The sequence below is a fragment of the Pecten maximus genome, chromosome 2 (assembly GCF_902652985.1).
Source record: "Pecten maximus chromosome 2, xPecMax1.1, whole genome shotgun sequence".
In the NCBI taxonomy this organism is placed as follows: Eukaryota; Metazoa; Mollusca; class Bivalvia; order Pectinida; family Pectinidae; genus Pecten; species Pecten maximus.
In genome coordinates this window covers 3,990,971-4,002,348 of record NC_047016.1, presented here as the reverse complement: position 1 = coordinate 4,002,348, position 11,378 = coordinate 3,990,971, and positions in this window count along the sequence as shown.

The window sequence follows — 11,378 nt, the reverse complement described above, 5'->3', positions numbered from 1 at the left end:
ACAAATGTACTATACACCAGTAGGTCTGACAGATATACAGTTTGATATGGGTGGATACAAATGCACTACACATCAGTAGGTCTAACAGATATACAGTTTGATACGGGTGGATACAAATGCACTAAACATCAGTAGGTCTGACAGATATACAGTTTGATATGGGTGGATACAAATGCACTACACATCAGTAGGTCTAACAGATATACAGTTTGATATGGGTGGATACAAATGTACTACACATCAGTAGGTCTGACAGATATACAGTTTGATATGGGTGGATACAAATGTACTACACATCAGTAGGTCTGACAGATATACAGTTTGATATGAGTGGATACAAATGTACTATACACCAGTAGGTCTGACAAATATACAGTTTGATATGGGTGGATACAAATGCACTACACATCAGTAGGTCTAACAGATATACAGTTTGATATGGGTGGATACAAATATACTACACATCAGTAGGTCTGACAGATACAGTTTGATATGGGTGGATACAAATGTACTACACATCAGTAGGTCTGACAGATATACAGTTTGATATGGGTGGATACAAATGTAGGAGACAGCACTACCCATCAGTAGGTCTGACAGATACAGTTTGATATGGGTGGATACAAATGTACTACACACCAGTAGGTCTGACAGATATACAGTTTGATATGGGTGGATACAAATGTAGGACACAGCAAGTGTGACAGATATACAGTTTGATATGGGTGGATACAAATGTACTACACATCAGTAGGTCTGACAGATATACAGTTTGATATGGGTGGATACAAATGCACTACACATCAGTAGGTCTGACAGATATACAGTTTGATATGGGTGGATACAAATGTACTACACATCAGTAGGTCTGACAGATATACAGTTTGATATGGGTGGATACAAATGCACTACACATCAGTAGGTCTGACAGATATACAGTTTGATATGGGTGGATACAAATGTACTACACATCAGTAGGTCTAACAGATATAGTTTGATATGGGTGGATACAAATGCACTACACATCAGTAGGTCTGACAGATACAGTTTGATATGAGTGGATACAAATGTACTATACACCAGTAGGTCTGACAGATATACAGTTTGATATGAGTGGATACAAATGCACTACACATCAGTAGGTCTGACAGATATACAGTTTGATATGGGTGGATACAAATGTACTACACATCAGTAGGTCCGACAGATATACAGTTTGATATGGGTGGATACAAATATACTACACATCAGTAGGTCTGACAGATATACAGTTTGATATGGGTGGATACAAATGTTCTACACATCAGTCGGTCTGACAGATACAGTTTGATATGAGTGGATACAAATGTAGGAGACAGTACTACACATCAGTAGGTCTGACAGATACAGTTTGATATGGGTGGATACAAATGTAGGACACATCAGTAGGTCTGACAGATACAGTTTGATATGAGTGGATACAAATGTACTATACACCAGTAGGTCTGACAGATATACAGTTTGATATGGGTGGATACAAATGTAGGACACATCAGTAGGTCTGACAGATACAGTTTGATATGGGTGGATACAAATGTAGGACACATCAGTAGGTCTGACAGATATACAGTTTGATATGGGTGGATACAAATGTTCTACACATCAGTAGGTCTGACAGATACAGTTTGATATGAGTGGATACAAATGTAGGAGACAGTACTACACATCAGTAGGTCTGACAGATACAGTTTGATATGAGTGGATACAAATGTAGGACACATCAGTAGGTCTGACAGATACAGTTTGATATGAGTGGATACAAATGTACTATACACCAGTAGGTCTGACAGATATACAGTTTGATATGAGTGGATACAAATGCACTACACATCAGTAGGTCTAACAGATATACAGTTTGATATGGGTGGATACAAATGTACTACACATCAGTAGGTCCGACAGATATACAGTTTGATATGGGTGGATACAAATGTTCTACACATCAGTAGGTCTGACAGATACAGTTTGATATGAGTGGATACAAATGTAGGAGACAGTACTACACATCAGTAGGTCTGACAGATATATAGTTTGATATGGGTGGATACAAATGTACTACACATCAGTAGGTCTGACAGATATACAGTTTGATATGGGTGGATACAAATGCACTACACATCAGTAGGTCTGACAGATATACAGTTTGATATGGATTGATACAAATGTAGGAGACAGCACTACACATCAGTAGGTCTGACAGATATACAGTTTGATATGGGTGGATACAAATGTACTACACATCAGTAGGTCTGACAGATATACAGTTTGATATGGGTGGATACAAATGAACTACACATCAGTAGGTCTGACAGAAACAGTTTGATATGGGTGGATACAAATGTACTACACATCAGTAGGTCTGACAGATACAGTTTGATATGGGTGGATACAAATGTACTAGACATCAGTAGGTCTGACAGATATACAGTTTGATATGGGTGGATACAAATGTACTACACATCAGTAGGTCTGACAGATACAGTTTGATATGGGTGGATACAAATGTACTATACACCAGTAGGTCTGACAGATATACAGTTTGATATGGGTGGATACAAATGAACTACACATCAGTAGGTCTGACAGAAACAGTTTGATATGGGTGGATACAAATGTACTACACATCAGTAGGTCTGACAGATACAGTTTGATATGGGTGGATACAAATGTACTAGACATCAGTAGGTCTGACAGATATACAGTTTGATACGGGTGGATACAAATGCACTAAACATCAGTAGGTCTGACAGATATACAGTTTGATATGGGTGGATACAAATGCACTACACATCAGTAGGTCTAACAGATATACAGTTTGATATGGGTGGATACAAATGTACTACACATCAGTAGGTCTGACAGATATACAGTTTGATATGGGTGGATACAAATGTACTACACATCAGTAGGTCTGACAGATATACAGTTTGATATGAGTGGATACAAATGTACTATACACCAGTAGGTCTGACAAATATACAGTTTGATATGGGTGGATACAAATGCACTACACATCAGTAGGTCTAACAGATATACAGTTTGATATGGGTGGATACAAATATACTACACATCAGTAGGTCTGACAGATACAGTTTGATATGGGTGGATACAAATGTACTACACATCAGTAGGTCTGACAGATATACAGTTTGATATGGGTGGATACAAATGTAGGAGACAGCACTACCCATCAGTAGGTCTGACAGATACAGTTTGATATGGGTGGATACAAATGTACTACACACCAGTAGGTCTGACAGATATACAGTTTGATATGGGTGGATACAAATGTAGGACACAGCAAGTGTGACAGATATACAGTTTGATATGGGTGGATACAAATGTACTACACATCAGTAGGTCTGACAGATATACAGTTTGATATGGGTGGATACAAATGCACTACACATCAGTAGGTCTGACAGATATACAGTTTGATATGGGTGGATACAAATGTACTACACATCAGTAGGTCTGACAGATATACAGTTTGATATGGGTGGATACAAATGCACTACACATCAGTAGGTCTGACAGATATACAGTTTGATATGGGTGGATACAAATGTACTACACATCAGTAGGTCTAACAGATATAGTTTGATATGGGTGGATACAAATGCACTACACATCAGTAGGTCTGACAGATACAGTTTGATATGAGTGGATACAAATGTACTATACACCAGTAGGTCTGACAGATATACAGTTTGATATGAGTGGATACAAATGCACTACACATCAGTAGGTCTGACAGATATACAGTTTGATATGGGTGGATACAAATGTACTACACATCAGTAGGTCCGACAGATATACAGTTTGATATGGGTGGATACAAATATACTACACATCAGTAGGTCTGACAGATATACAGTTTGATATGGGTGGATACAAATGTTCTACACATCAGTCGGTCTGACAGATACAGTTTGATATGAGTGGATACAAATGTAGGAGACAGTACTACACATCAGTAGGTCTGACAGATACAGTTTGATATGAGTGGATACAAATGTACTATACACCAGTAGGTCTGACAGATATACAGTTTGATATGGGTGGATACAAATGTAGGACACATCAGTAGGTCTGACAGATACAGTTTGATATGGGTGGATACAAATGTAGGACACATCAGTAGGTCTGACAGATATACAGTTTGATATGGGTGGATACAAATGTTCTACACATCAGTAGGTCTGACAGATACAGTTTGATATGAGTGGATACAAATGTAGGAGACAGTACTACACATCAGTAGGTCTGACAGATACAGTTTGATATGAGTGGATACAAATGTAGGACACATCAGTAGGTCTGACAGATACAGTTTGATATGAGTGGATACAAATGTACTATACACCAGTAGGTCTGACAGATATACAGTTTGATATGAGTGGATACAAATGCACTACACATCAGTAGGTCTAACAGATATACAGTTTGATATGGGTGGATACAAATGTACTACACATCAGTAGGTCCGACAGATATACAGTTTGATATGGGTGGATACAAATGTACTACACATCAGTAGGTCTGACAGATACAGTTTGATATGAGTGGATACAAATGTAGGAGACAGTACTACACATCAGTAGGTCTGACAGATATACAGTTTGATATGGGTGGATACAAATGTACTACACATCAGTAGGTCTGACAGATATACAGTTTGATATGGGTGGATACAAATGCACTACACATCAGTAGGTCTGACAGATATACAGTTTGATATGGATTGATACAAATGTAGGAGACAGCACTACACATCAGTAGGTCTGACAGATATACAGTTTGATATGGGTGGATACAAATGTACTACACATCAGTAGGTCTGACAGATATACAGTTTGATATGGGTGGATACAAATGAACTACACATCAGTAGGTCTGACAGATATACAGTTTGATATGGGTGGATACAAATGTACTACACATCAGTAGGTCTGACAGATACAGTTTGATATGGGTGGATACAAATGTACTAGACATCAGTAGGTCTGACAGATATACAGTTTGATATGGGTGGATACAAATGTACTACACATCAGTAGGTCTGACAGATACAGTTTGATATGGGTGGATACAAATGTACTACACCAGTAGGTCTGACAGATATACAGTTTGATATGGGTGGATACAAATGAACTACACATCAGTAGGTCTGACAGAAACAGTTTGATATGAGTGGATACAAATGCACTACACATCAGTAGGTCTAACAGATATACAGTTTGATATGGGTGGATACAAATGTACTACACATCAGTAGGTCCGACAGATATACAGTTTGATATGGGTGGATACAAATGTTCTACACATCAGTAGGTCTGACAGATACAGTTTGATATGAGTGGATACAAATGTAGGAGACAGTACTACACATCAGTAGGTCTGACAGATATATAGTTTGATATGGGTGGATACAAATGTACTACACATCAGTAGGTCTGACAGATATACAGTTTGATATGGGTGGATACAAATGCACTACACATCAGTAGGTCTGACAGATATACAGTTTGATATGGATTGATACAAATGTAGGAGACAGCACTACACATCAGTAGGTCTGACAGATATACAGTTTGATATGGGTGGATACAAATGTACTACACATCAGTAGGTCTGACAGATATACAGTTTGATATGGGTGGATACAAATGAACTACACATCAGTAGGTCTGACAGAAACAGTTTGATATGGGTGGATACAAATGTACTACACATCAGTAGGTCTGACAGATACAGTTTGATATGGGTGGATACAAATGTACTAGACATCAGTAGGTCTGACAGATACAGTTTGATATGGGTGGATACAAATGTACTACACATCAGTAGGTCTGACAGATACAGTTTGATATGGGTGGATACAAATGTACTATACACCAGTAGGTCTGACAGATATACAGTTTGATATGGGTGGATACAAATGAACTACACATCAGTAGGTCTGACAGAAACAGTTTGATATGGGTGGATACAAATGTACTACACATCAGTAGGTCTGACAGATACAGTTTGATATGGGTGGATACAAATGTACTAGACATCAGTAGGTCTGACAGATATACAGTTTGATATGGGTGGATACAAATGTACTACACATCAGTAGGTCTGACAGATACAGTTTGATATGGGTGGATACAAATGTACTACACATCAGTAGGTCTGACAGATACAGTTTGATATGGGTGGATACAAATGTACTAGACATCAGTAGGTCTGACAGATATACAGTTTGATATGGGTGGATACAAATGTACTACACATCAGTAGGTCTGACAGATACAGTTTGATATGGGTGGATACAAATGTACTATACACCAGTAGGTCTGACAGATATACAGTTTGATATGGGTGGATACAAATGAACTACACATCAGTAGGTCTGACAGAAACAGTTTGATATGGGTGGATACAAATGTACTAGACATCAGTAGGTCTAACAGATATACAGTTTGATATGGGTGGATACAAATGTAGGAGACAGCACTACACATCAGTAGGTCTGACAGATATACAGTTTGATATGGGTGGATACAAATGTAGGAGACAGCACTACACATCAGTAGGTCTGACAGATACAGTTTGATATGGGTGGATACAAATGTAGGAGACAGCACTACACATCAGTAGGTCTGACAGATACAGTTTGATATGAGTGGATACAAATGTAGGAGACAGCACTACACATCAGTAGGTCTGACAGATATACAGTTTGATATGAGTGGATACAAATGCACTACACATCAGTAGGTCTAACAGATATACAGTTTGATATGGGTGGATACAAATGAACTACACATCAGTAGGTCTGACAGATACAGTTTGATATGGGTGGATACAAATGTACTATACACCAGTAGGTCTGACAGATATACAGTTTGATATGGGTGGATACAAATGTACTACACATCAGTAGGTCTGACAGATATACAGTTTGATATGGGTGGATACAAATGAACTACACATCAGTAGGTCTGACAGATACAGTTTGATATGGGTGGATACAAATGTACTACACATCAGTAGGTCTGACAGATACAGTTTGATATGGGTGGATACAAATGTACTAGACATCAGTAGGTCTAACAGATAAACAGTTTGATATGGGTGGATACAAATGTACTACACATCAGTAGGTCTGACAGATATACAGTTTGATATGGGTGGATACAAATGTACTACACATCAGTAGGTCTGACAGATATACAGTTTGATATGGGTGGATACAAATGTACTACAAATCAGTAGGTCTGACAGATATACAGTTTGATATGGGTGGATACAAATGAACTACACATCAGTAGGTCTAACAGATGTACAGTTTGATATGAGTGGATACAAATGTAGGAGACAGTACTACACATCAGTAGGTCTGACAGATACAGTTTGATATGGGTGGATACAAATGTAGGACACATCAGTAGGTCTGACAGATACAGTTTGATATGAGTAGATACAAATGTAGGAGACAGTACTACACATCAGTAGGTCTGACAGATACAGTTTGATATGGGTGGATACAAATGTAGGACACATCAGTAGGTCTGACAGATACAGTTTTATACATTATAAATTATACTGTTTAGACAAACATTCTAAGAGTGATCACTTCAATAATGATCAATGTTGTGCAAAAATGATGTACTTTTTACAGCTGCAATGACCTTGAGCTTTGACCTCCTGACCCGAAATCTAATCAAGAAAACACTGGATAAAGTCTAAGTGTAATCAACTCAATACAACGTGAGATACTGTACATGTACATACACTAATTGTCTATTTATAGAAACATGTACATACACTAATTGTCTATTGATAGGAACAGAGAAAATTATGTGTTGTCTTGTCCAGGTGAGAAGACAGTCCGAATCCAGTATCTTCCTGATGACAATAACAATGTCACCTGCAGTACACATCTGACCTCCGTGCCTGAAACAGGAATCCCTGGATGAAGTTCGAGTGCAACCGACTTAAACGTACTCCAGAAACTAGCATTGTGCAGAAACCAAAACCATGACAGACAGACAACTTGGTTACTTAAGGACACCGCATCTCATGATGTGAAGTATTGAACGCTTGAATAAATATTTACCAAAACGTCCCCTGCCGTTCTGAATTATTAACGAGCACTTGATCAATCTAAACCACCACATTTCGAACATAGTTAGGGTAACATATTTGTTCTCTAAGTTTAAGAGCTTTGCTTTTTTTCATTTCAAAAATAATATATCTATGAATTAAATTGATACGATTAAATGGGAACTGGGCAGTTTACCTTATTATAGAATGTTATATTCTGTTCGCCGAAAGGGATTCAATTCTAAAAACAATTGTTAACTTTCTACAAGGAAAGGACTATAAGCAGCTCACAGAAATGAGTGAAGGAGAATAAAAAGAAATAAAAAAAAAGAGATAAGAATTTATTAAATATTCCATGACTGGAAATGATGAAATGTATTGCAAAATTGACAACCAAAATATTTATCAATCTATTTTCATATCATTGCTTAAAAAGCAAATGGATTTGACATTAAGCAAAGCTTATTTATGCCATCCCCAAAACATATTAATTATAAATTGTTAGTTATTTTAACAAATATACTGACAGTAAATGTTTTGATATTATAGTAGTGTATATCTCCGACCCATGAAACAATGTGTAAATTCTATAATATAATTCCGGAAATTTGCCAGTTTCAGTAATGTATTCCTATATACATGTACATATTAAAGATAAACTTCTTTCTTCAACACAATCTTGACAACCGTGTAATAAAGTTTGAGTATTAAAATCGTCATGTAAAATAATAGACTAATAAGTAGATTTCAGAAATGATTTGTAGGTAGTTCTTTTATAAAATGTGAAGACGATATCGGTATCACTTTTCATTAAAGAATATTTTTGATGCCATGCAGACCAGACACAGTATACTAGTGAGTATTAGTAAGGCCATCTATATTGAGTGGATAACCTTTGTGTAAGCTACTGCTTAGAACATTCGATAAAAAAATGCCGAAAGTTCAGACTGACATTGCTCAAGTTGGAAACTGAAGCGAAAGGTCCCCCATTTGTTTTAAAATACATATTCGTTAACAGTTACCATGTCTATGCGCAGACTTGACGGACAAGCAGATGTACCGAACAAGGATTTTTAAGCCTAATACTCCAAAATAAACTAAAATTCTAGTTATATACACATGTATCAAAGATGCTCATTCATGCTCTCTTAGAATTATAATGTTACAACGAAATCCCGAGGTTTTGCCAATTCTAGTCCCTTTCACGTTTCTTTTTGGCAAAATATGTCTGCGTTTTGTCAGGCACATGCTTTTGGCGTTCCGCCATTGTTGTTTACTGATAACCTGTCCGTTGCATTGTGGGACTAATTTAGATAGAAATTTGGTCCGTCGGATCCAGTTATTATTTTTGGGAATTTCCCCTATACTGTAATAAATACACATATTCCTCCAGTATTTTATTCATGATAATTTGTTTAGTATACAATTGTATATTAAGTCTGTAATCTGTAAAGAGGTCAAAATATAAATATTCATGTATATTTCTTTGGGAGTATATGTACGTATGTGTCTTTAATACATACTAAAATCGGGAAGATAGAAAATAAAAAGGTAGTTAAAGCTACACAGGTATTTGTGTATGGTGAGTACACAAGTTTCGAGAAGTTTTGATGAAAACTTTTAAGGATGATAGTCCATACAACATTCTGTCTATAAACATACGCGGATAAAAAAAGCTCAGAGAGGGAGAACTACATTAAAACAGTTTCGATTGGATGAAAACAGTAGGGGGTGTCGAGTAAAACTAATTTAAGGGGCATAACTTGCGTTAAAACACAACTTCAGAAATAAAGATAATTACACAAACAAATTTTTAAAAGGTATGGATTAATCTGTAGGAGTTATCAGCAAAACAATCTGAAAAATTTAAAATTTAGGAAATTTAAGCTCACCTTCTAATAATAACCACGATAAAAGATTCATATGACAGGTCTGTGGTTTTGTTTATAAAATGAGGCATCTAATAATTTGATCCTGGTTTGTAAACACGAATTTCATTTCCTGATACGGATGGCTGACTAATACCCCCGCAATCTGCACGAGTCAATGGTGAATTGGAACTGTTAATTAGAGGCCAACTAAGATAACCCAGTAATATAGTGACCAGTTGCCATAGCAACCATAATTTTGAGAAAAAGAAAGTGAGATGCACATCCACACATGGTCCTCTATATTTGTGTGAAGTTTCATTGAAATCAGTCCTTCAGTTGAGGAGTTGTCCGGACAAACAAAAAGTTATGGTTCTTATCGGAAAACCTGTTTATAGTGGCCAGTTGCCATAGCAACCATAATTTTGAGAAAAAGAAAGTGGCATGCACATTTACACATGGTTCTCTATATTTGTGTGAAGTTTCATTGAAATTGGCCATTCGGTTTAGGAGTTGTCCAGACAAACTTAAAGTTATGGTTCTTATCAGAAAACCTGTTTATAGTGACCAGTTGCCATAGCAACCATAATTTTGAGAAAAAGTAAGTGGCATGCACATCTACACATGATCATTAATATGTGTATGAAGTTTCATTGGAATCGGCCCAGCGGTTCAGGAGGAGTTGTCCGGACAAAATGCGTCTACAGACAGACGGACGGACAACCTGATTCCAGTATACCCCCCTAACTTCGTTGCGGGGGTATAAAAATTGCAATAACCAAGACTGAGAGGCCGAGGGGCATGATATTGGGCCAACAGCATGCTGGGATGAACGGCTTACAAGTTTATTTAAATGAATGACATTGGTCTTTTTTCAAGGTCACATGAATCAAACGTTGAAATATGAAACCATTTCTAAATAACCAAGAGGCTTAATGTAAGGATATTAGGCTATTGCAATACTAGGATAAAAGGCTACCTAGTTTATACAAATGAATCAACGTTACATTCTTCCAAGATCAAACGGGTTCAAATGTGTTGAAATATTGATAACAAAATCTTCTCAATAACACCATCTATCAGACGAGTATACTTTAAAACTCATTTGACCATAAGGATTATGGATCATTTAGAAAACATTTAGCATCATTTGACTCCTTGTAACGTCCAGGAGGTGATCATCAGATATTTTTTCTCACTGACAAATGGATTATCTCCAGGAATTAAGCAACATTTGTTTTCATTTTGTTGTTGGGTAACCCTATGATACGAGCAGTGTATATATAGAGGTTACACAACGAGTGGTTGTTGTATATGGTAATTCTTTCACTCAAGTTAGTTATTTTTCAAAAGTTACAAAAAAATAAATGTATT